Below are 27,171 nucleotides of genomic sequence, written 5' to 3' on the forward strand. Positions count from 1 at the left end.
TGACACAACACACCTACACGAACTGTCTGACTGTTAAATTCATGTTACAAAACACTAACTTCAGGATTTATTTTTGAAACTTTTTTCCACAGAGAAAATAACACACTCCTTGGGGAAAGGTCACAGATTGAGAAGACAGGCCCTAGGTAAAAATTATTAAGACAGCACCTGGAGTTGATAGGCCTGCCTAGGAGAGAAACACGGGCACTGTCACACCACCACAGGGGACTGCTGCTGTCTGAGGTCAGCAGGCCAGTTCACATGCCACGCAAGGTGGCTACTGAGCCAAGTCATAAAAATCTTCCAGGTCATCATGGAACAAGTCCCACTCATTTTCAAAGTCTGTCAGTTCATCGTCCCCATCTGCCAAAAGCATAAGCAACATCTCACCCAGCTCAAAGGTGACAACCTCTTCTTCATTGTTGTCAAAGGGGTCATTGTTCTCTCTTTCCTCAATGAGCTCCGAGAAGTGGTTCCTTCACTGGGCCCAGTATCTGTTTGCCTGTCTCTGTGTATCCTTTCTGTGGCCATCAGGGAATACCTGCTTGTAAAAACACATCCCCCAAGATGGGCAGCTCCCCTGTCCTTCATCAAAATCCCTGCACGCCTGGCTGCTCATTGCCTCCTTGACTTTCTGGATGAGTTTCTGTTTCTCTTCTTTCTCCCGCCTGGTACTCACTGGGAATGACAAAGTTAGATGTGATCCGGCATTCTGGGTAGGACACTATGATCTTGCTCTCAAATAGCTTAGTGCCCTTCCACTTGTGAATATACTTGAGACAGTAGGCGTGGCTGCAGCTGGAGAGGATCCCAAAGCCACGCTCACTGGGGCTGGCTTTCTCACAGACCACCTCCATGCAGATCCCACACATCGTATCCTTGCTGCACTGCACAGCAAGTGAGAGCTCCGTTTCCTTCTCATGGGCCTCAGGACAAGACTTTTATATGCTGTGGTCTCTGGGCAGCATCCATTGGAGGTAGGACCTGCAGCTTACATGATCACATGACTCTCTGTGGAGATACACACAGTTCTACCCATTTCCATCTCTCCCACTGCAGCCTAGGGGCAAAGTGGCTTCTTTGTTATCACAGCTGTTTGCTCTTTCTCTGATTCTCCCTTGGTCACTGCAGAAAGGGGCAGTACAGCTGCAGTAGAGTTGCCCAGGAACAAACTCAACAGCATCTACCCAGTCCTCTGAACCCACTCCTACAGTTGCAAAGTTTGAGTCTGACTCAGCTTCGCCTGTATTCATTTCCACAAGCGGTCCAACTATGAATGAGAGACTTGAGGAAGCAGCAAGGGATGATTTTGTAGTTAGATCTGTAGCGGTTGCTTGTTCGTTTCAGTGGCTTGCTGTGTTCACATCTGCAGCGGCCTCCATAAACACAGTACCGTCGCTGAAAATACTTGCCCACTACGCCATGTGGACTGTCAGAGAGGGAATGCAAGTGGCGACAGTTATGTCCTTCCTTACAAATCCCATGCACAAAATACCAGCAGGTGACCTGTTTAGTTCAGCTGTTGCTGCAGCTACTGCCACTCCTTCTTCCCGTCCCCAGGGATGGGGGTGGTGACTGTGGGATGGGGTGGGATAGCTGCTGCTGCAGGTCCTGCTCCTGATATTGTGGCTGTTGTTCTGGGAGCTGCAGCCTCCACTGTTACTATTTATCCCACATACCTATTTTTGGTAAAATTAACTGATCCCATGGTTAAGATGATATGTAGGCCAATATACTTTTATATCAATTGTTTCTTTTCTGCCGATGATGATATGATAATAATAACTTTAAAACAGTAAGCTCCAGCCAGCACAGTGGCTCAGGCCTGTAATCCCAGTGCTTTGGGAAGCCAAGGCAGCAGGATCACTTGAGACCAGGAGTTTGAGACCATCCTGGGCAACATAATATAACCCCATCTCTAAAAAAACAAAACAAACAAACAAACAAAAAACACTAGAAAAAATTAGCTGGGCATGGTGGTGCACACCTGTAGTCCCAGCTACTTGGGAAGCTGAGGTAGGAGGATCACGTGAGTCTGAGTGGTCAAGGCTGTAGTGAGCTATGATCGTGCCACTGCACTCCAGCCTGTCCCAGCACTTTGGGAGGCTGAGGTGGGTGGATCATGAGGTCAGGAGATTGAGAACATCCTGGCTAACACGGTGAAACCCCGTCTCTACTAAAATACAGAAGCAATTAGCCGGGCGTGGTGGCGAGCGCCTGTAGTCCCAGCTACTCGGGAACCTGAGGCGGGAGAATGGCATGTATCCAGGAGGTGGAGCTTGCAGTGAGCCAAGATCGTGCCACTTACTCCAGCCTGAGCGACAGAGCGAAACTCCGTCTAAAAAAAAAAAAAAATTAGAATATGAAAAAGATGGAATTTCTGGGGAAGAGGGGGAATTCATGTTAGGAAACTAGAGGTGTTGATGGGAGAGAGGAAGAGTATCCGTCTAGCACATATACCCTATAAATTTCATGTAGACTTTTGGCTCAACATTTTTAACAGTAAACCAATAGGAATATAGAGATAATATAAAAAAATTTTCTTATCTAATCTCTAGGTAAGAATACCAAGCCATCAAAGGCAGTGGCCACAAAAGAAATGACTGCCAAATTTTACTCTAAACAAATTTAAAATCTTGCTTTTAGATAAAAACAAGTAAAAACACACTTAGAAAATACATTTGTTAAGTATATGAAAGAAACGGTTTGTTGACTTCATTTAATTATCTCTTACACATTTATAAGAAGATTACACTACCATAAAAATGATCTATGAATATGAAGGGTAAGTAATAAAAGGGAAATGCAAATGAAGAATAAATATGTGAAAACAGCCCATAAACTACAAATTAAAAATGCAAATGTTTATTTATTTATTTATTTTATTTTTTGAGACAGAGTCTCGCTCCGTCGCCCAGACTTGAGTGCAGTGGCTCCATCTAAGCTCATTACAACCTCTGCCTCCTGGGTTCATGCAATTCTCCTGCCTCAGCCTCCCGAGTAGCTGAGATTACAGGTACGCACCATCGCACCTGGCTAATTTTTGTATTTTTAGTAGAAACGGGGTTTTGCCATTTTGGCCAAGCTGGTCTTGAACTCCTGACTTCAGGTGATCTGTCCACCTCAGCCTCCCAAAGTGCTGGGATTACAGGCATGAGCCACTACAACTGGCCAAAAATGTAAATGTTTAAATACACTTTTTGGCCTTTAAATAAAGTTGGCAGATTATAAAGAAAAATGATATCTAGGATGGGTATCAGTTTGGGAAAATGTTAATTCTCATAACTTTTTTGAATATAATTTCTAAAACAAATCATGTTTGTGGGAGACCACTCCACACCAAGATTTAAAATGAGCATGCACTTTAATAGAGTAATTCTATTTCTGTTAATGTGACCTAAGGAAATAGTTGTCCAAAATATGTGTGTAGGTCTATTTCTCACAGTTCATGTTAACAGCAATACACTGTAAAAAATCTAAATGTGAAAAAAGGATAAAATAACTTGTAGGAATCTATAAGGTGAGATGTTAGGTACCCATTAAAAATTATAATGCAGGTGTCTTCCTGCTGGCAAGAATATAAAAGAAAAAATATACAATGTAGGGATATTCTAAATGATATGGCTGGAGTTTACAATATTTTTAAATAAAATGCACTTTACACACAAAAATAAGGCATTTTTTTGGAAAAATAACACGTATTTCCTAAGGGTTTAAAATATATGTAAATACCAAATACAGGGAAAAAAATTGAACCAGAAGAAAAATTAAAAATCTGCTTCACCCTCACACGTAACAATAGTACAGTCTATGCCAGGATTGTGTTTACAAAAGGCCTAGGAAAATTCAAAACCTGTGTCATTCAACACTAATATCCCCCTAGGAGTAGACATGGAATGGAGAGGAGGCATTCTCAGGGGCATAGATTTACATCCTTTGTGGAATATATGTACGCTAATGCTGCCTTTTTAATTTTCTCAGCTTTAGTTCTGATGTTGTATTGAGTCTTCTCCACTAAATTAACTGCACAGTGCATTGTGGTGTTTGTCTAAGCGGTTTTGTAGTATCTTATAACATCTAATTTCCACTTCAAAGTAATTGATCTTCATGAATTTTTTAAAAACCCTCTAAAAGCTCTACTATTTAATGAATATTTGGATGAGACTGGTGTAGTAATTAAAATACTTAACATTTTAATAAAAGCAAATGTTAGCGATCCACGTTACATAATCATTTAGAATATTCTAAAGCATTAGTAACAATGTGTTCATCACAGGACACTAGTAGTCATGGATTTGATTGTTAAATGGGTCTATTTTAGTTTTTAATGCTAAAGTGATATGGTCAAGTGTTACTGACATAACCAAAGAACAATTAGTGTTCTTTACTGCTTATAAGTGATATGACTCCTCACAAATTTTGGAAACTTTGGGAGATCTGTATGATATTGAAATTTGTACCTAATATTGATGTAGGGCAGGCAAGCCCCCAGATTAGGGCTTAGCCTGGGACGGTTTTTGGTGACCTGGTGGTGTTGGACAGTAACTTTTACTGAGGTGGCGGTGCACAACAGCAGCAGAAATACTGCTTGTAGAGTGGGGCACCCCGATAGGTGGGGTGTCCAGAGTAGCAGCTCAGGGACACTTCTGCAGTTGTGTTTACACCCACATTTTTTTTTTTTTGAGACGGAGTCTCGCTCTGTCGCCCAGGCTGGAGTGCAACGGTGCAACCTCGGCTCACTGCAACCTCAACCCCCAGGTTCAAGTGATTCTCCCACCTCAGCCTCCTGAGTAGCTGAGATTACAGGCACCCGCCATCATGCCTGGCTAATTTTTTTTTTTTTTTGGTATTTTTGTAGAGACAGGGTTTCACCATGTTGGCCAGGCTGGTCTTGAACTCCTGACCTCAGGTGATTCACCCGCCTCAGCCTCCGTAAGTGCTGGGATTACGGGCGTGAGCTACACCCCCGGGCCTATACCCACTTTTAAATATATGCAAATTAACAGGCAGATTATGCAGAGATATTTAGAAAAAGGGTGGTAATCTCCAGGTTGTCAGGCTGTTGCCATGGAAAGAGGCTGTAACTTCCAGTGTTGCCATGGCAACGGTAAACTGACATGGCACTCACGGGTGGGCATGTCTTATGGAGAGGGGCTTTTGCTTCTTCCCTGTTTTAGCTAGTCTTTAACATGGTCTGCAGTCTGACCTGCCTCTGGAGTCGAATCTCACCTCCTACCTCAATATGAGACATAATTATTAATATGATCATTCTTTGGTATCATTTCAAATTTGTATAATTGAAATTCCTGTACTATAGGTGGCACTGTACTAGGTATTTTCTATAGTTTCATTTGAAATGTATAGATGTAAATACTTGGAAAGAAAGTCAAGAACAATACACGCTGACCTAATGACAGTACTGATTTCTCTAGAGATGATCAACTTAAATGGGACTTATTGCTAATATTTTACTTTTTTATCAACAAAAACATGTACTCACTTTATTTGATATATAATTAAAAACTGACCATGTGAAAATAATGGTATCAGTAGACAACACTATACCTGTAATAAGAAAAACCCAGAATCATAATTGAAAACTATCCCCAAAACTGGGAGGGAGCCAAGAGACCAAAAAATGAGTTAGGCAAGTCCAGTTTGGCAAGTAGATGAGTTTATCAGGACTTACATATGAGGCACTCCCGGACGGTAGCAGGACACCTTTAGAGATCCACCCCGCCTCCCAGCCCTATGCTCCTTTTTTTTTTTTTTTTTTTCAGACGGAGTCTCGCTCTGTCGCCCAGGCTGGAGTGCAGTGGAGTGATCTTGGCTCACTGCAAGCTCCGCCTCCCAGGTTCACGCCATTCTCCTGCCTCAGCCTCCTGAGTAGCTGAGACTACAGGTGCCCACCACCACACTGGGCTATTTTTTTTGTATTTTTTAGTAGAGACAGGGTTACACCATGTTAGCCAGGATGGTCTCGATCTCCTGACCTCGTGATCCGCCCACTTCAGCCTCCCAAAGTGCTGGGATTACAGACGTGTGCCACTGCACCTGGCCCCTAAGCTACTTTTAAGCAAATTTTCTGGCTCTTTGCCGACTGTGTGTGCAATGAGACTGTTTTCTTGTAGATTCTTAGATACTCTCTGGGATGCTTGGGTTCACAGGGACACCTGCTCCTTGGCTGGGCACCATGACCTTGGCTCATTGGCTCGCCTTCAGGGTTCAGGCAGCAGACATACACCCTTAAGCAAACTGATGGGGGACCCATCACACTACAGTACCACACTTGCTTAACCATATTATGAATGGGTTGGAGAATTCTAAGCTGTCTTTTCCCTTGGCTGGTGACTTCTCATATCTCATCCTCACAATTGCTACCCTTAAAATAGGGACAAGATTCATCCCACTCAGGCTTTTGTATTTAAAATAGTAGAGCTCCCAGAGCTCCTAGGACAATACCCACCTAATAAAAAATAGGTGCTCCATAAAAGACAGTTAATTTTAACTTCTCTCATTTTACAGAGAAAGAAACTAGGGCCAAAGAGGGACAGTGAGTTTTTCAAGGCCCTACAATAATTTTTATGAGCTGAGGCTGAAGCCTAGGTCCCCTGGCTGGCTGCCAATTCCCTCCCACTAGGAGATCTCCCACCACCCCTTATTGGCTCCATCTTTCCTCCTCCTACCTTGCCTTCCACCCAAATGGCCCTTCAAGTGAAGCAAGCACTGATTCCAGGTCTTGGTTGTCTCCTTCCTTTGTGTGCTCCATTGAGGTCACCAAATTGCTAGTGATTTCAGCTGAAGGAAACTACCCTGAGATGTGAGGCTTTCTGTGGGAGAGGCAGGAGGGATGCCTTATGGCCAATGGAGTCTAGAACACAATCTCAAGGTATACTGCAGGTGGGAATCACTGTAGCCATTTTATCAGAGAGGAACGCGAGGGACAGAGTGGGTTGAGACAGGTCCAAAGATAAACACTATATTTTTATGCTAATTATATTCTATCTCTTCTTTACACTTTAACCACCCAAGCATGCATTCATAAACACTCCATTTTACGCATCTGTAAACACTCTATTTTAGCTTTGCCTGTTACTTGAAGTCCAGATAAATGGAAAAACACTTTATAAGTTCCCTTGTGTCTATGTTTGTGACATTTGTTCATGCTATCATGTTTAGCATGTTATTTTTATTACTGTACAATATTACAGTATATGAGTATACTGCCATATAATTATCCATTCTACTTCTAATGGATGTTTGAATTTTTCCAGTTTATAGACATTATAGTGCTGCTATGAACATTCTTGTACACAAATTCTGGTGAACAAAAGCATGAATTTCCATAAGATATTACCTAAGACTGTAATTGCTAAGTTATAGGGTACAGATATCTTCAATTTTAGTAGATAATGCTAAAATATTTTCTTTCTGGAAATTGTAAAAATACACTCTTCACCAACAATGTGTGTGATTCCAGTTGTTCCACATTCTTGCCAAAACTTGGTATTGTCAATCATTTTAGTTTTAGCCAATCCTTTTAATTTTAGGTGGTTGTGTGGTACTATGTCATTTTGGGATTCGATTTCTCACAATTACTGATGAGGCTGAGCACCTTTTCTATATCTATTGTCCATCTTGATATTGGGTGTGTGTGACGTGCCTGTTCAACTATTTTGCCCATTTTTAAAATTGGGTTGTCTGCTATCAATTCAAAAAGGTTTTGTGTATATACAGTATAAGAATACTGTGTCAGGTATATTTATTGCCAATACCTTCTTCCATTCTTTGGCTTGCCTCTTTCACTCTTTTAATGGTGTCTTTTGAGGAACAGGAGTTCTTAATTTTAATGTAGTCAAATTTATCAATCTTTTCCTTTCTGGTTAATGTGGTTTTGTCCTATTTAAGACACCTTTTCCTACTTCAAATTCATGAAAATATTGTCCCATTATATCACCTAATGCTTTGTTTTACTTTTCACAATTAGACATAAATTCACATGGGATTTATTGAAGTATACGGTGAAAGGTAGATTTCTTTCTTTCTCATATAATTTCCCACATGACTCAACACCATCTATTGAAAAGATCATTCCTTCCCCACTGCTCTGCAGTATGGCTTTTTTCATAAGCTATATAGGTTTATTTCTGGGTTCTATATTTTGTTTCTTTCCTTTAATTATCTGTTCTTATGCCAACACCATACTTAATTACTGTAATTTTAAAATAAGTCTTAATATCTGGTAGTATAAGTCTCTTAACTTTGTTCTTCAAGATTGGCTGGGCTATTCTTGGCCATTTGCATTTCTAGGTACATTGTAATGTTAACATCAATTTCCACAAAAAAGCTTGCTAGGATTTTGACAGGGATTGCATTGAATTTATCAATTAACTTGTCAAATCTTGACATCTTTACAATATTTAGTTTTCTAATTCATGGACATAGTAATCACTACATTTATTTAGGTCTTCAGTTTTCCTAAGCCCTCCAAGTGTCCACTCATGTCTTTCTAGCATAATAGCCAAAGTCCTCACTTTGACTTATGAGGCCCTAAATGATCTGTTTCCTGTTAACTCTTTTGACTTTCTCCCCTGCTACTCCACCCCTTGCTGAATATGGTCCAGCTATGGTGGCCTCCTTGCTGTTCTAGACCCTGAGGAGACAGCAGTGAACATATGCAAAAAGCTCTCCCCTTATAAAGTTCCCCATTCTAATGAGGAAACAGATAATAAACCATATCAATAAATAAAATACATAGTAAGTTAAATGGTGATGTGTAGTAGAGAAAAACATATACAGTAGGGAGAAGAAATATGAAATGGCAGGAGGTTAACATTTTAGACTGAGTGGCCAAGGAAGGCCTGAGAAGATAGCTTTTAAGTCGATATTTTAAGAAAGCCAGAAAAATAGCCATGTGGATTCCAGGAGGAAGGGTCTCCCAGGCAGAGAAATCACAAAGTGCAAAAACTCTAGGACAGCCTAAATAGCTCCTTGTGTTCAAGGATTGGTAAGAAAGCTACTGAAGCTGAAAAAGAAGAGGGATAAAGGGTTAACAGGAGAATAGGTCAAGTAGGTAGGGTCTCATAAGGAAGAGTGAAGATTTAGGCTTTTAATCTGGGTCACGTGGGGGCCACCAGAATACTTAAGAGCAGTGAGTGACTCTGTCTTAAGGGCAGGGATTGCCCTGACTGCACGGGGGCAAGGGTAGAAGCAGTAATCCAGATGAGAGACGATGGTGGCTTGGACCAGAGTTGTGTCAGTGAAATCATGGGAAGAGGTCAAATTCTTAATATATTTGGCAGGTAATCTGACAGGATTTGTTGATTACTAGATGTGGATATATTAGAAACAGAGAAGTCGGGGTTGACACCTCAGCCTAAGCAACTGATTTAATTCTTTTGGTAGTTGTAGACCTATTCATATTTTCTATTTCTTTCTGGATCAGTTAGTCAATTTTAGTAACTTTTATTTTCTAAAAGTTTATCTATTTGGTCCACTTTTATTGGCATAAATTGTTCATCCCTCTCTTTTATAACATTTTAAATGTATGCATCATTTGTAAATCTTATTTTTATTTGAAAAGATTCATTTCTTCTGTTTATTAGGCTACCCTCGTATTCCAATATTCATTATTTGTACCTTTTCTGTTCTAAGTAAGTTTCATTAGTGTTAATTTTATTAGTCTTTTTAATAACTGAATTTTGACTTTGTTGCTTCCTTGCATTGTATGGTTTCTATTTCAGATTGCTATTTGGTATTTCTTTGTTTATACTTTGTTTTGCTGTTCCAACATCTTGAGATAAGTGCTTCATTATTAATTTTTTCTTGTATTCTTTTCAGTTGTATGCATGTAAGATGATAAACTTCTCCTTAAGAACTGCTCTAACTATACCTTGATAGACAGTTCTTTCTTATGATTCAGTTCAAACTATCCTTTTATTTCCTTCAGTTTGATAACAATCCCATTCAAGATCATTTATTCTTCATCCCCTCCTTTCCTCACTTTCCCAGATTTTAATCATGCATTTAAAAATGGAGAACATATTATCTAAATACAGACTCCTAGCTGCTAAGGATTTATTCGTCAATGAACAAGATAGACAAATCCTGCTCCCTCATGGAGTGTACATTCTAGTGAGGAAGACAAACCAGTTACAAATGTACAGGGTGGCTATAAAGTTGGGAAACATGAGTAAATATTTACTTTATGTGAGCATGTTTTATAATCAATTAATACCTGCACTTGACAGGGTAGGGGAAGGTCACCCAAAGTGAGATTGTATGTGATTGTATATTGGGATTGTATGTGACCCCATTATGCCAGAATGCAGAGGGACTGGTTTGATGATTAATTTTCAAAGATGGATTGGGTGATATGGCCACGTGGAATTGGCTGTGCATTCTCCAGATCTTAAGCTCATCAATTACTTCTTCTGAGGGATGCTAAATGCACTGGTGAGTCTTGTGAAAATCAGAGTCAAGGCCGGGCGCTGTGGCTCACGCCCGTAATCCCAGCACTTTGGGAGGCTGAGGCGGGTGGATCACGAGGTCAGGAATTCGAGACCAGCCTGGCTGACATGGCGAAACCCCATCTCTACTAAAAATACAAAAATTAGCTGAGTGTGGTGGCATGTGCCTGTAATCCCAGCTACTTGGGAGGCTGAGGCAGGAGAATCACTTGAACCCGGGAGGTGGGAAGTGGAGGTTGCAGTGAGCCAAGACCATGCCACTGCACTCCAGCTGGGGCAACAGAGTGAGACCGTATCTCAAAAAAAAAAAAAATGGAAATCAGAGTCAAAGCACACTGAACCACACATTGCTAACTAGGGAGAAGAATTTGAATATATTGTAACATCAGTAAACAATTATATATATTTATATACTCACCTATATCCAGAATGTATGGCCACCATGTAGATTGATGAGGAGTCAATAGCTGGAATAATTAGATCATGCTGATCCAAATCCACATCTGTAGGAGTTTAAAGTCTTATATAGAGGCCTACCACCTCTGCAAGATGCCTTGAAGTCTTTTTGCTCAAATTCTCCCTTTGCATGTTGGGGCTAAAGCAAATCTAGAACAAAGAATTATTGTTAAGACTAAGTGTAAAGTATGTGAAGTATAAAGACCAAAATGCTAAACAGACAAAGTCTTCAATAGATACAATAATTGCATAATGTATTGCTCTTTGGGGGCAAATCAGGGTGCAAATAATTTCACCAATTGGCATAAGCTTCTATCACCTTGGTTAAATTAGGAGCTATGGTAACCCCCATCAATAAATGGTAGTTTAGTGAGAGAGACAGAGAGAAGAGAAGAGGGGGTGAAGGGACAGAAAGGAACAGAAACAGAGGCACAGATAGATTATCAAAGTTGACAGGAACTTCCAGTATCATCCAGTACTTATTCTCACCCTGTGATTTACATGCCCTAAGGAAACTGTGGGTCTATTCCAACAAGTAAAGGAAACCACAGGATTTACTTGGCATATCTCCTTGGAGGATAAATTGTACTTAATGTCACATAATAAAAGCCATTACTATTCTATGAAAAATATAAATATGGAGTAAATCACAAAATCATTCATTTTAAAAATAAAAACTAACCTTTTCAACAAATGGTGCTGGAGCAATTGGGCATCCATAGACATAAAAAACCAAACCTTGACTTAAACCTCAAATTTTATACAAAAACGAACTCAAAATGAATCATGGACATAAATGTAAAACTATAAAACTTTTAGGAAAAAATAAAAATCTTTAGACTGGAAACAAAAACATGATCCATAAAAGAAGATATTTATAAATTAGACCTCATCAAAATTAAAAACTTTTGCTCTGTGAAAGACAAGTGAAGAGAATGAAATGACAAACTACCAAGTGGGAGAACATATTTACAAACTACACATTTGACGAAGGGTTGGTATCTAATATATACAAAGACCTCTCGAAACTCAACAGCAAAAAAAGAAAAAAAAATCCAATTAGAAAGTGGGAAAAAGACATGAAAGGACATTTCAATGACAAGGATATACAGATGGAAAATAAGCACATGAAAAGTGTTCAACATCATTAGCCAGTAAGGAAATGCAAATTAAAACCACAGTGTGATATCACTACACGCCTATCAAAATGGCTAAAATAAAAAACAGTAACACCACTAAATGCTGGCAAGGATGTGGTGAGACTGGATCACTCATACATTGCTGGTGGGAATGTAAAATGGTACAATCACTCTGGAAAATAGTTTGGCAGTTTCTTATGTGCAATTCCTCTACAACCTGGCAATTTTACTAATGGGCATTTATCCCAGAAAATAAAAACATATGTTAGCACAAGAACCTATACACTAATTTTCATAGTAGCTTCATTTGTAATAGCCCCAAACAGGAAGCAGCTCAGACGTCTTTCAAGGGCAAATCATTAAACAAATGGCATACATCCAAACCACGGAATACTACTCAGCAATAACAAGAAGCAAATTATCAATACATATAGTGACTTGGATGAATCTCCAGGGAATTATGTTGATGATAAAAACCAATCCCAGAAGTTATATACTGCATGATAATATTTATATAACATTCTTGAAACGATAATATTTTAGAAATGGAGAAGAGATTAGTAGTTACTTGGGACAGGAGAGATGCTGGGGAGGCAGTGGGTGTGGTTATTGAAGAAGTAAATGTGGGTAACACCAGAGATCCTGGAGGTGATGACAGTGTTCTGTAACATGACAATGGTGGTGAATACTAGAACCTACACGTGATAAAACTGTATAGAATTAACACACACATACAAATGAAGTAAAGCTAAGGAAATATGAATAAGATCGGAGAATTTTATCAACCTCAATATCCTGGTTTTGATATTGTACTATCATTTTGCAAGATGTTACCATTAGGAAAAACTGGGTAAAGGGTATATGAGGGCTCTATTTTTTCTTGCAACTGCATGTCAACCTACAATTATCTCAATACAAATGTCAATTATACAAAATAGAAGTTAGATTTAATGTCTTTCTTTTTTATATGTGCAGTCTCAGGTTATACCTGCAGAACCTCAGATATACTTGTATTATGCTGCTGACAAAAAAGTGTGAAAGAACCCAATGCCTTCATTTTAAAGATGAGTCACATAAAGGTTAGGCGACTATCCAAGCTGATAAAGCTTGTTTATATTAAGCATTTATTATGGTTTCTGCCTTTCCATAGTTATAATGATGGAGAATTTTACGGCAATGTTAAGATGTCCAGTCCTGGGTTCAGACAACTTTGGGATATATCCTATCAGGACTCAAACGGTCTCACCATGTGATCTTAGAAAAATAATGTTTGCATTTTCTACTCATTGAAATGAGATAATAAAATAATCCCATACACCGATGGGATTTCAAGATACTGAAATAAAATAATTCATGCTGGTACAGTGGATGCGTGATAGGAGACTCTCAAAATAATGCCTGTTTTCCAGCATATTAAGTGCTGGACACTAGAGCTAAAGGCTTTGAATACAAAGAGATAAAAGGTACAGCTTCTGCTTCCATAAACAGAGTCTAGGAGAGAGAATAACATAAAGATAATTGCACAGATTAAAATGTGAAAAATAGGAGAGTACAGGGAATTGGTGGTTGATGAGGCTGGATAAGTAAATGCAGCAGGTGAGGAAGGCACCTTTTTAGGAATCCACACTTGGCTAGGTTTATGTCATCAAAGAGCCTAACAGCCTGTTTTTTGTTTTTTGTTTTTCACGCGACAGGATCTTGCTTTATTGCCCAGGCTGGAGTGCAGTGATGTGATCATAGCTCACTGCTGCCTCAAATGGTGGGGCTCAAGTGATCTTCTCACCTCAGCCTCCCAAGTAGCCTGGACTATAGGCACATGCCACCATACCTGGAATTTTAAAAGTGTTTGTAGAGACAAGGTCTTGCTATGTTGCCCAGGATGGTCTCAGACTTCTGGCCTCAGGAAATCCTCCTGCCTCAGCCCTGTAAAGTGCTAGGATTACAGGTATGAGCCACCATGGCTGGCCGAGAGCCTGGTCTTTTAGAGTTAGATGGATCTGAGGATGGAGCTCAGTGCTATCCCTCACCAGCTGTGTTACTGTGGGCAAAATTGCTTATTTTTCTAATCCTCCCTTTTCTCAACCCCAAAATAAGAAGATTGCAATAGAATAATTCCCTCTAGGGTGGCTGTGTCAGTTAATGAGATCATGAATATGGACATGCTTAGCACTCAGTATCTTCCTGCAGCTTGCTAAAATAGCCACAGTGTATGCAAAAATGTAAATATCTTTCGGTATAACTGGGCTACAAATGATGGTAGAAAACATAATCATACCACTCCAAGGTCATTTCACATCTTCATGTTTAAAACAGACTATTCTGAAATAGTCATTTGATTGAGAAATTAAATTATCTGATTTCAACATTCACATGTGCTCTCTGGTACATTCTCTCCTCTCAAGCACTCTCTCTCCCTTTCCTCTGATTTTGTCTCAGAATTATAGTTGTCAATGAAAAGAGTCAAACCCTGTAAAATATTTGAAGAGATTTATTCTGAGCCAAATATGAGTGACCAATGGCCCACAACACAGCCTTCAGGAGATCCCAAACACATGTGCCTAAGGTGGTCAGGCTACAACTTGGTTTTATACATTTTAGGGACACAAAAGACAATCAGTACAAAAAAGATGTACATTGGTTCAGTCTGGAAAGGTGGGACAACTGGAAGGCAAGGGCTTCCAGGTCATAAGCAGATTCAAACACTTTCTGACTGGCAATTGGTTGAAAGGATTAAGTTATTACCTAAAGACTTAGAATCAATGGAAAGGAACGTCTGGGCTAAGGGGTTGTGAAGACCAAGTTTTTATCATGCAGGCAAAGTCTCCAGGTAGCTGGCTTTAGAGAGAATACATTATAAATTCTTCTTATCAGACTTAGAGAGTCTGTTCTCTCAGTAATTTCAAAAGGGAGGAGGGTATAATGAGGCATGTCCGACCCCACTTCCCATCATGGCCTGAACTAGTTTTTCAGGTTAACTTCGGAATTTACTTTGCTGAGAGGAGGGGTCCATTGCAGTGGTTGGAGGGCTTAGAATTTTATTTTTGGTTTACATAGTCTTTGTGCAGGGGAACACTTAACAAAAAATGAAGGAGCAAGGGAATATGTGTCAGGTCTGGGTGCTGGTGGCTGGGCCCTGCTGGCTTCTGTAGGGGCATTTCACCCCGTTGGGTCTTTGGTTTAGGCTTCAGTCCTGCTGCATCCCCTGCTGGGGTCATTTGGTCCCCCTGGCCTTTGGATGCAAGTGAGCATCTGGGCCCACTGTCCTCCTACAAGGCCTCTGGTCCAGATGTCCTCACCCTGTGCTCACCTCACCCCATCCCTGGCCACCCTCAGTCTCTGGCCCTCTGTATCAGTTATTTATTGCTGCTGGAACAAATGCCTGCAAACTTAGTGGCTCAAAATAAAAACTTTTCTTAGAGGTCTGGAGGTTAGAAGTCCAAAGCAGGTCTCATGGGGCTAAAATCAAGGTGCTGGAGAGACTGTGCTCTTTCTGAAGGCTCTAGGGGGGAACCTGTCTCCTTGCCTTTTCTTGCTTCTGGAGGCTCCTACCTGTCTTTTATTATCTGATTTTCTTGCCTCCCTCTTTTAAGGACCCTTTTGATTATATCAGACCCACCCGGATAATCCAGGATAATTGTCCCAACTCAGGATTCTGTAAGCCAAAACAAAAATCCCAGGTCCCCCAACAGACTGAACAGAGCCAAGAGAAACCTGAAAAATGAAATTCACAATCATGATGGGAAGGGAGGTTGGACACACCTCGTTATACCCTCTCCCTTTTGGAGTTCAGCACAACTGACCAGCATTAACACTAAAATAGAGATCACAAGACTGACAAAACAGACTCTGTGGCAATAAGACATCAAATTCCATCCTGACTCTAGTGTAGCATCACATGACAGATATCAGACCCTGAAGGAAATCAAAGTATTTTACCCCAAAATACATTTCTCTGACACTTTGAAATGGCCCTGCAAAGCTGTCTTGTGTGGGGAAAATTCTACATCTGTAGAGAACCTCCATTAATGCAGCCCAGTCTTTCTGGGATCTAGGAGAGATTAACTAAGAGTCTGACACCTTTAAGGTATGAAAAGACACATTTACCATCTATTCCTGCTGAAGCCTGCTACCTGGAGGCTTCATCTACATAATAAGAACCTTGGCTTCCACAACTCTCCCCACCCACTTACCTTAACTAAAGCATTTCTTTCTACTGATTTCAAATAGTTTAACTCTTTCAAACAATTGCCAATCAGATAATTTTTGAATCCATCTATGACCTGTAAGCTCCCCCACTCTTTGAGATGTCTCACCTTTCCAGGCCAAATCAATATATTCCTTACATGTATTGATCTATGTCTTTGCCTGTAACTTGTCTCCCTAAACTATATAAAACCAAACTGTAATCTGACCTCCTTGGGCACCCTTTCTCAGGACCCCGAGGCTCTTCCTGGAGCCATGGTCACTCATATTGGCTTAGAATAAACTCCTTTAAATATTTTACAGAGTTTGGGTTTTTTGTTCACAATTATTAATCACACGTTTGCCAAGTAAGGTCACATACTCACAGGTTCTGGGGGTTAGGATGTGGACATGTTTGGGGGGCAATTGTTCTGCTTTCCATACCCTCCTATCATTCCCAACCCCTTTCTGGGACAAGCAGCACACACTGGATTCCCCCATGTCACTGATGGGCCATGGGAAAGTGGAGATGTTACTTTACGCCGTCCCGCTGCTGAAAGCGCCAAACTGCCTCTCCTCCTCCATGCAGCTGCCTCATGGGGGTGGGAGGCACCAGGTGAGGCCCCTTATCTCAGAGATTGAAGTGGAAAGAGTGGCACAAGCCTATCTGGGTGTGTGTTATATGACATCATTCCTGGGGTACATAGGAGGCATGAATAAAGAGCACTGGGGAATTTTCAGCCTAAGCCTTGATGTGACAATCCTGCATTCCCCAGTCCTTCCTGTTCCCACTATAATCAGGACCAAAAGAGCTGAATCCTGCAGGTAGTGAGCTGGGCTTGATTAGGAAATGAGAAGGTTCTGGGTGTGATGATCTAAGTTCCATATAGGTAGGCTCAGATGCATGCTGGGCTTACTAGCTGTATCAGAGTTGATCTTTCTGAGAAGGTGAGTTCAAGCTCTGTTTCACTGGGTGGCAGGGAAAGTTTTGTTCAAGGCAGAAATGGAAAGTAGAGTCTCACACTTTGACACATAGGGAGAGACCCCAGTATCCAAAATCCCAGCTGCTGCGGCATACCCGTGGGCTCTCTTGAGGGCCCAGGAGGAGAAAGAACCTGAAAGCCAAGGTTGGTACGCTGTTATGGATTCCTGGTTTCCTCTGTGTGTGTGGTTGGGGGTAGGGGTTGGAGTACCTGTTCTCACATGCTTCTGTCCTCAATTTTAAGGTGTGGCTTCTCAGGAGTCTGTGTTCCCTGAGAACAGGAGGTGAAGAATGAAAAGGAAAATGGCTCGGTCATTTCTAGAGGTGATATCACAGGTGAACTGCTTACTTCTGATTTCCTTCCTAAAATACCAATTTACAGGGCTAAAGACATTTTGCATTTGTTCCACAAGGATGCAGCTCCCCATTCTGGTGATGAGGTGACAGTCAGAGAGGCAACAGAGGGGACCTAAATAACCCAGAAGCTTTCTTTAGTGACCCAAGATTTAGTATTCATTCAACAAACTGCTCAAGGTCTGACCCAAGATTTAGTATTCATTCAACAAACTGCTCAACGACTGACCCAAGATTTAGGATTCATTCAACAAACTACTCAAGGACTGACTGACCAAGAGGAGTCATTAGCACAGGTCTTCTAGGCATGAATTTGTTTGAAAACTTTTAAGCTGAAGAATAGGAGTCCCTGGGGATAGTGAGTTCAGTTTGAAGTTGGACAGCTTGCATGTGTTGGCAGCGCAGGGAGCAATGGCTTAACTTGCTCTCAAATCTATGGGAGAGCTGGAGCAGGGCACAGGCAGTCAGGTGGATGGGATGAAGGTGGAGGGATGCCGCCATATTTCTGGGTAACAAAAGGGCACTCGTCCTGACAGACTTAAAATCCAACACATCAAACTATGCTAATTAAAATAACATAGAAATGATAATACATTGATGGGTAAACAGAAGAAAATAGAAGGCCAGATACACATTGTGGTAGAATGAACAATCTCCCCCACCCATTGCAAAATGTCCCCATCCTAGTCCCTGGAAGCTGTGAATGTGTTACCTTACATGGTAAAAGGGACTTTGCAGGTGTCATTAAGTTGAGGATCTTCAGATGGGGGGTTTCTCCTGGGTTGTCTGGGTGGGCCTGAAATGTAATCACTGGGTCTCTGTAAGAAACAGGCAGGGGGATGCTATGTTGCTGGCTTTGAAGACAGGATAGGGCTGGCCACAAGCCAAGGAATGCAGGTGGTTTCTAGAAAGCTAGAAAAGTTGAGGAATCAGATTCTTCCTAGAGCCTGCAGCAGGGACACAGCACTGCTAACCCATATTGTACTTCTGAACTCCACAACTGTAAGATTATAAATTTGTGTTGTTTTAAGCCATGAAGTTGGTGGTAATTTGTTATGGCAGCAGTAAGAAACATTAGCCTCTCACTAATCCACATATTTAGGGCCCAATATTTAGAAGAACTGAGTAAATGACGGAGATCACGTTTCCATTAGAGGACAGGCTGATTTAATTGTGGCATCAAATAACAATGTCCAAATATAATAGCTAGAATTCCATTGAATCATAAACGAATTTACCAAAACATCTTTTAAAATGAAGTCTGTGAAGACATTTTCATCCCTCAATCAGGCAGACCTGAGTTAAATTTTACTTCTGTAATTTTTAATTTTTCAAATTATATAAGAAATCTATCAATGTATGATCTTTTTAACAATGCAGATGAATAATTTTTTAAAGACCTTTTTAATCATTAACCCTACTCAACCACTGTCTTTAGTTTTTTACACAATAGATCTTTTTTTATATCAATAAAATATCAATTAAAAAAGATCTATTGTGTATAGATATGTAAAGTAACATCTCCACTTTCCCATGGCCCATCAATGACACAGGGGAATATGTCTATATTCTGTAAATTTTTAAGTTTTGTAATTTATTTTGGAGATGTTTCCGTAGCAGTACGCATAGATGGCCCTTATTCTCAACATCTGCAACGTGTTCTGCAGTGTGAATTGTCCTGTTTTTGGACCTTTCTCCTGTTTATAGATCTCTATGTTTGCAGTATTTCAGTGGTAGACACAATGTTGCCATGAAGTCTCTGCATATTCTTAAACTTTAAGAAAGCTATCTAGACTTAGAATTTCTGAGTCAAGGGCATGCACCTTTAACCATGTGAGATACTGTCAAGTCATGCTTCAAAAGTACTATGCTGACTTTGAGGTCCACAAATCAGTGTGATTGATGGCTTGGTTCCATCCCTTAAAAACACTGGATAGTATCCAGGTTTTAAATGTTGTGACTGTCTCGCCAAAACAAGCAAGACTTGCTGCTAATATAATGCGCAGTTAACTGAGAAGAGTTTGTTCACTTATTGATCATTTGTATGCTTTCTTCAGTGAACTTTTCATTCATATACTTTAGGCATTTGTCTAGTCTGCAGCTTCTATTTTTTTTTCTTATTGATCTGTATAAATTCTGAATTAGTTCCTTGTTGGTTATACAACATACTAATTTAAGTTTTTTCTGTGTCCCTTTTATTTTTTCACAGAGATTTTTCTCCTTTATAAGGTCGATTTTATTATTTTCTTTTATCTGGCACTTGAGTCTTTAAGACATTTTTCTATTGTAAGTCTGAAAATCCTCATTTTCTAACATTTTAATAGTTTTAATAATTATCTTTTATTTCATCTGGAACATAGTCTCATAGTCAGGGAGGGATCTTGCTCTCCCCCTACTAAGGGATATTCAGTTATTGCCTCAGTATTCATTGAATTGTTTCCCAACAGACTTGCAGGTCATCTTTTTTAGGCAGTAAACATTCCCATATTTGCATCTGTTTCTGGGCTCTCTTTCTTTGATCTCTTCATCTGTGCTGATGACATTCCTAACCCACTTGAATTACTACAACTTGACTCTGCACCCTGGCAAGAACAAGACCTTCATTAACTTTTCATGTAAAAAACTAGTCTGTCACATTTTTCCCTTGTGTGAAAATCATGTATCTGTTTATCACAGTTTATAAAAGTAATCTTAATGGATTTTTTTAATGGAGATACTATTGAATTTATGTATATACTTGGGAGACCTGACATGGTTCTAGTATTACTTGCAAAGAACTTTTGACTGTTCATATTGAGAGACTCTGTCAAATCTTTAGTTTTGACTGATTTATAATACTGGTCCAAAACCCAGTAGGTTCAAGACTCAAGAAGAGCTGATGCTCCAGTTTCAGTCTGAATCAGCAAGAAACCGATGTCCCATCCCATGCAGTCAGGCAGGACGAATTCCCTTATCATTCTGCTTGGGTGGGATTCTGACTTAGAGGTATTTGGTCATAATCCCACAGATGGTAGCTCTACCCCCACTGACTCAGCCAAGCATGAACACCAAATGTATGTTTCCTTAGCTGTTACTTTATCATGAGGATAAGTAATTTTGTCTTCCTAAACTCTACAAGAGTAAATCATACTTTTATTGTCTGCACTTTCTATTATAGCTTTTGGTCACATATTCTAATGTATCCTTATATCCTGTGTGATTCCCTAGAATGCCCAATTTGAAAGATATCTACCAGAGGCCACGTGGGGGCATGTATACATATAAAGTATAAATTGTTATTTCAGGAGTTGGTGAGATTTAGAGATGTGGCCGTGGTCTTCTCACCAGAAGAGTGGGATCATCTGACTCCTGAACAGAGAAACCTGTATAAAGATGTGATGCTGGATAACTGTAAATACCTTGCGTCTTTGGGTAAGGAAGGTCTTGTTAGTTCACAACTGCCCATGGGAGAATTTTCTCCTTCTGTGCAAATATCTGCAAAACTCCCTGAAAATGCCAGTTGAATTTTCTAACTTCATATTCTTCAGTAAAGCATCGTAGCTCTGTGTTAAGAGAAGACATTTTCATCTTGGGATGATACAAGCTTCCTATTCCCCACTGTCCTCAAAATCATCACACCATTCTCCAAAACTATAGTCTGAGGCTGTCATATGCCTAAGAAACAGCTGGGGAATGGTTTAAAATGAAGATGGTCTTTTATACAAAAACACTGCTTTAGAGGTTCTGGGAAGATTGAGATGTTAATGAGATTCCTCATCACTAAAAATGTGGGTCTAAATTCTGTAATAACCACAGCATGGTCAAGATCATTTATTTTTCTTAGGAAACTGGACTTATAAGTCACACGTGATGTCCTCTTTGAAGCAAGGGAAGGAGCCCTGGATGATGGAGAGAGAGGTGACAGGTGATCCCTGCCCAGGTAACAAGCAGATGGAAGTCATCACAGCTCACACCTCAACTCAGAGTAACCTGGACACTCCCCCTCCAACCCCCACCAGGAGGTGACAGGAGAAGAGCTTTCCCCTGGGCTTCTGTCCATGAGTTTCCAAAGGAATCTTTACCCCACGTTTATCACTCTCCCTGTACCCTTTTTGTTATAATTCTAGTCTTAGGACAGTAAACGGTGTGCTGGGAAAAGTTTGGAATTTAAGTTACTACCCAAATGGATAAAAGGATGAATAGCTGAATAGGTCCAAAAACTTGTCAGTGATTACAATGAATGAATGGGTTAGCTCGGAAAAGTGTCACAGAAGGTTTTTTTTTTTTTTAAGAAAATTCTGGAGAGAGACTGATTTTCTCTTCAGATTATTAGTTTAGAGAATGACAAATTAGAAAAACAAATTTACCATCTAGTTGGAAAGAGACGACTACCTTCATTAACAGAAGGTAGAACTCGCCAGAATGTAAGATGATCCAGAGATTTCAGAGAAACTTGTTTCTCGAGTTTCAGTGCTGACATCAGGGAAGGCAGCTCATTCATAGGCTCCTAAAAGTCAGGGGATAAAAAGCTGGGTTAGATGATGATGAATTTCGGTCTGGAGTATCATTTTATCTAAAGAGTAAAATACCAAATTCATTTAAGCTATGGGCATTTTGGAAAGTGGACTGGAATCCACTTATTAAAGATTTTATAAGAATTGTTCACAAGAATTCCAAATAACCCTGTTTATTCTTTAAATACTTAATAACTTGGTCCAAACTCCTCTCCTACCCCCAAAATACTTCTTTTCTCTCCCTTAAACTTTCATTTTTTATGCACCTCTGAACATTTTTCTATGAAGTTATAGTCACCTTCACATTTACTGCAAGATGTTTTTCGGATCTCTCCACTGCCGCCTTGTGGCTTTAGAACACAAATCTGTTTACTTTGTTTTGTCACATATTTGAATAAAACCATGTATCCTGTTTAGGGCTGGCAATGTGGTAGTGGGAGGGTTGGAAATTGGATACAAAAATTGAGTCAATCAATTGTCACTGTTGCTCTAGTCAAGATTCCATCGTTATTTTGTATAACCTTCATTTATAATTCATTATGTCATTATGTGCTAGACAGCTGGTCTAATATCTTTTCTATGTTGTTAAATAGCTGGGTGTGGTGGCACATGCCTGTAGTCCCAGCTACTTGGGAGGCTGAGGCAGGAGAATCGCTTGAACCTGGGAGGCAGAGGTTACAGTGAGCCAAGATCATGTCACTGCACTCCAGCCTGGGCAACAGAGTGAAATTCTGTCTAAAAAAATAAAAACGCATATACTAATTGTAAAATATGCACGATTTTATATATGGCTGCACTCTTATCTAAACAGCATGCTGCACAAATCTCACTTCTTACCTTTCTACTTGGCTGTTTCTGAAATCTTTACTTGTTATATCTACATGTCTTTTTAGTGCAATATAGTATTCTTTAATATGCATCCATCACACAGCCAGTTTTAGGGGAAAAAAATCCTAAATCTCTACAATTCCTTCTGACCCAAATCTCACATGCTCCCTTTAGAATGTATAACAATTTTCTGGGTCACAGGGCATATTATAAATAGTTTGACAAAACGTACCCAGATTACTTTCTGGACATCTGTGAATTTTACACTCCACCCACATTACTTGTCTTTCCTGCATCTCACCACTGCTTGCTAACATTTGCATTTTAGTTGGCTCCATTTTGGTAGTTTTGTCTCCTTGTTTTAATTCTCATTTCCCTAATAGCAAGATGAAGCTCACGTGATATTCTCGTCATCCACTCACTATTCAGCTTTTTTGAATTGCTTTTTCATGTTCTTTGCTCATTTTCTAATTTTTTTTCTTTTCTTTGTGGAATTGAATATATTTTATGTTATATATAAGGTATTTTTTGGTTTAAAATGTACGATTACTCCTGTCAATCTGTCATTTGCCTGTTGACTCTGGGGCTTCTCTTGATCAGAAATCCTTAGTTTTTTATCACATCCATAGCATGTTTGACTTACAGCATTTGCTTATTGTCTTTTTGTTGTTGTTTAAGAAGCCCACTGCATCCTAGACCACAAAGACATTCTCCTATCAGCATTATGGGCTTAAAATTCACATTTTAATCTGTCTATATTTGTATATGGCATAATGGACAACCAGCCCCATTTTCTCTGAACAATGAGCCAGTTTTTACAATACCACCCACCAAAGCATCCATCCTGTCCTCACTGACTTATGATGCCATCCTTACACATAAGCCATCAGTACTACACATCTATAGAAATCATCTTCTGAAATTTCTTTTATTCCATTCGTGTATTTGTCTGTTCTGGATGAGTATAATATTCTTTTTTATTATAGCAGTGTGGTTTTCTAGTTATCCATCATAGTGGGTTCTTTTATTTAAAATTAGTTTCGTATTCTTGGAGTGTATTCTTTCACTGATAATCTTGCTTCAAGTATTTTGAAGCTCTGTGGGTGCAAAAACACCTAGAATTATGCTCTGTTAATTCCTTATCCTTATGAAATAAACTTCTTTATCCCTGGAAATACTTATTACTCTAAAATGTATTTTGTCTGATATTAACATAGCTACTCTAGCTTTCTTTTAACTGTTAGCATGGTATGTATTTTCCAAACGTCTACTTTCTAACCAATTGTGTCTCTAAAGTGAGTTTCTTCTAGTTAGCAAATAATTTGGTTTTACTTTCTCATACAAGCTTGATAATCTCCACCTTTTCGTTGAGGTGCTTATACCACTGGGTCTCAATGGGGAGAAGGGAAGATCTTGCCCTCTAAGGGCACCTGGCAATGTCTGGGTAATCTTTTTGGTGGTAGTAACTGGGTATGTAGGCATGCTGCTGGCATCTAGGGTGTAACAGCCAGGGATGCCAAGATCCTACATGCACACGACAGCCCCCATAACAAAGAATTCTCTGATACAAAGGTAAATAGTGCTCAGGTTGTGAAATCTTGTGTTTTTATTTTTACATTTACTGTGATTATTGATATGGTTAGGCTTGAGCCTAAATCAAATAGATTTCTATTTGTCATATCTGTTATTCCCCCTTTTCTCCTTTATTCTGCTTTATTATCCTTACCCTATTTTGGATTTTTTTTTTTTTTTTTAGGATTCTATTTTATCACCTTTATTGGCTTATTAGCTGTAACTCTATTTTAGTCGTTGTGTTGGGATTTGAGTTTATGGTATCTGTCTTTAACTTATCACAATCTACCTGCAAGTGATAGTATACTCCTTCATGTATGGTGTAAGAATTATACTGTAGCTCTTATTTTATATATATATATATACTATAATTTATCTCCACCTGCCTTTAGGCGTTGCTGTCATACATTTTACTTTCACGTTATAAGCCCCACAATACATTATTTGTGTTTAATCAGTCAATCTTTTAAAGAGATTTAAGTAATAGTAACAAACCCATACATATTTACCAGTTACATTTCAGTTGCTTTTCATTCCTTGGTGTAGGGCCAAATTCCCATCTGGCATCCCTTTTCTTCTGCCCTGCAGGACTTCCTTTAAAATTACTTGTAGCGCAACTCTGCTAGTAATGAATTCTTTCATTCTCTGTATTTCTGGAAAGGTCTTTTGTTTGTCTTCATTTTTGAAAGCCATATGCTGGGCATAGAATTCTAGTTAATAGGTTTTTTTTTTCTTTTAGTACCTTAAATATTTTGTTCCATTATCTTTTATGCTTGCAGTGTTTCCAGTGAGAAATCTGATGTCATCTTTGTCTCTGTGCCATGTACATAACGTCTTTTTCCCCCCTCTGGTTGCTTTTACAGTTTTCTCTTTATCACTGGCTTTGAACAATTTCTTTATAATGTGCCTTAGTGTAATTCTCTTCATGTTTCTTATTGTGTGATTTGCGCTTCTTGGATCTGTGAGTTTATAGCTTTTACTGTGTTTGAGAATTTTTTGCCCGTTATTTCTTCAAATATTTTTCTCGTCCCTGCCCCCGACCCCCTTTCCCCCTCTATTTCAGAGACTCTAGTTGCCCAGATGCCCAGTACCAACATGATGAAGTTGGTAAATCTTCTACACATTTTTAATAGGACTCACATTTAATGGATGGTAGTACTTTCTTTTAATCCTGACTTCTCTTTTATATATTCTATTTCTCCAGTTCCTTCCCTCTAAAAGAATTCTCCAACCTGCTATTTCATCTTTGGCTATGTAATTTTGCTATAAATGCCAACCATTAAGTTCATTTAAACATATCTTCAGGGTGGGTGTGGTGACTCATACCTGTAACCCCACCACTTTGGGAGGCTGAGGCGGTCAGACCAGTTGAGGTCAGAAGTTTGAGACCAGCCTGGCCAACATAGTGAAACCCATCTCTACTAAAAATACAAAAATTAGCTGGATGTGATGGCATGGCCAGCTACTCGAGAGGCTGAGGCAGGAGAATCACTTGAGCCTGGGAAGCGGGGCTTGAAATGAGCCGAGATCATGCCATTGCACTCCAGCCTGGGTGACAGAGACTCTTTCAAAAAAAAAAAAAAAAAAAAATTAAAAACCATATCTTCAAACCAACTGTTCCCACTTTGTCCCTTTTATTACCACTGATTCTGTCCCATGTTGAAATATTTATGTTTTTGAAAATATTACTCATGTATATTTATAAATATTCCACTATATCTATACATTTTTCTAAGCACTTCAGCAGCATCTCAGACTAGAATGAGGAAGATAACAGAAACCTGTGCTGGTTCTCCATCTTATCAGTGGCAGATTTTTTTGTCTGTATTAACATATCTACTATATTTTGTATGTATATAGAAATGCTCAATCTATAATTCATATGTGTGTAGGAATGCTCAAATTTCTTTCTGCAGTTAACCAGTTTCTAGATGTTTTTATTAAAAAAAGTGCTAGAACTCATGACACCACAGTTTTATATAAAGGTAAGTTTGATAGTCTAGGGTTATCAAGATACTGGAAAATAATGGTGTGTTCATGCAATATAAGAACTTCAGTGCAGTGCATGTGTATACCAAAAATATAATTGGGAACTCTCATTTCTAAGAATCGATACTAGAATATACTAGAATATATTTCAAATTAACAAAGATGTAGATTTAAGATTGTTCTTAATGTTCTTAGCAACAACAAAAATAAGTACAACTCAAATATCCAAAGAGAGCATCAGCCCAATCAATAATGACCCTGTCGCACAGTAAAACATTCAATATCAAATTGATAAGACAGATGTGTATTTACTCGTAAGTATCCCCAATTTTGATGTTCAAAGGAAAATATTTAAAGTGTAATCACTTTCACAAATTGCTATACCACACAGAAATATTTTAAAGGGCCTTAATGGAAACAAAACTTTAATCCATGCTTAGGATTTCATATGATTCTTTTTAGGTTCTTTAAGCTTTTCTGTTTTGGTTATTAAAATTTCATTGAGCCATTTTTACAATCACAAGTATAATTATTTCAAGTTTAAAGAAATAGAAAAAAATTCAATGGCCACTGTTGATCACTTAAATCATTCTTGTACGTGGAGAAACAATTCTCTGCCTCTCCACCTCCACAAACTCCTACTTCTCATCCTACCCCTCTAAAGTCTCCAGTCACTGCACTCTTCTTTCCTTCGCTTTCCTAATTAA

General features: G+C 39.3%; 1 protein-coding gene and 1 pseudogene across 26 annotated transcripts in view; both read right to left on the minus strand.

The window, feature by feature from the left end:
- Positions 1-27: 27 nt before the first annotated feature.
- Positions 28-27,171, minus strand: part of ZNF334 (zinc finger protein 334) — a 49,693-nt gene continuing 22,549 nt past the window's right edge. For 19 of the 26 annotated variants that reach the window (XR_010154066.1, XR_010154061.1, XR_010154051.1 and 16 more), the window contains 3 exons: positions 21,929-22,068; positions 10,888-11,075; positions 28-2,338 (listed from right to left, as the gene is read on the minus strand). The gene's annotated coding sequence lies outside the window, so the exon portion shown is untranslated. Of the gene's footprint in view, positions 2,339-10,887; positions 11,076-20,980; positions 21,125-21,928; positions 22,069-25,212; positions 26,040-27,171 lie in introns of those variants that run through there. The other 7 variants (XR_010154070.1, XR_010154055.1, XR_010154043.1 and 4 more) reach the window with 4 other exon arrangements.
- Positions 278-1,666, minus strand: LOC104003599 (E3 ubiquitin-protein ligase makorin-1-like; annotated as a pseudogene).

Source organism: Pan troglodytes, chromosome 21 (assembly GCF_028858775.2).
Source record: "Pan troglodytes isolate AG18354 chromosome 21, NHGRI_mPanTro3-v2.0_pri, whole genome shotgun sequence".
Classification (NCBI taxonomy): Eukaryota; Metazoa; Chordata; class Mammalia; order Primates; family Hominidae; genus Pan; species Pan troglodytes.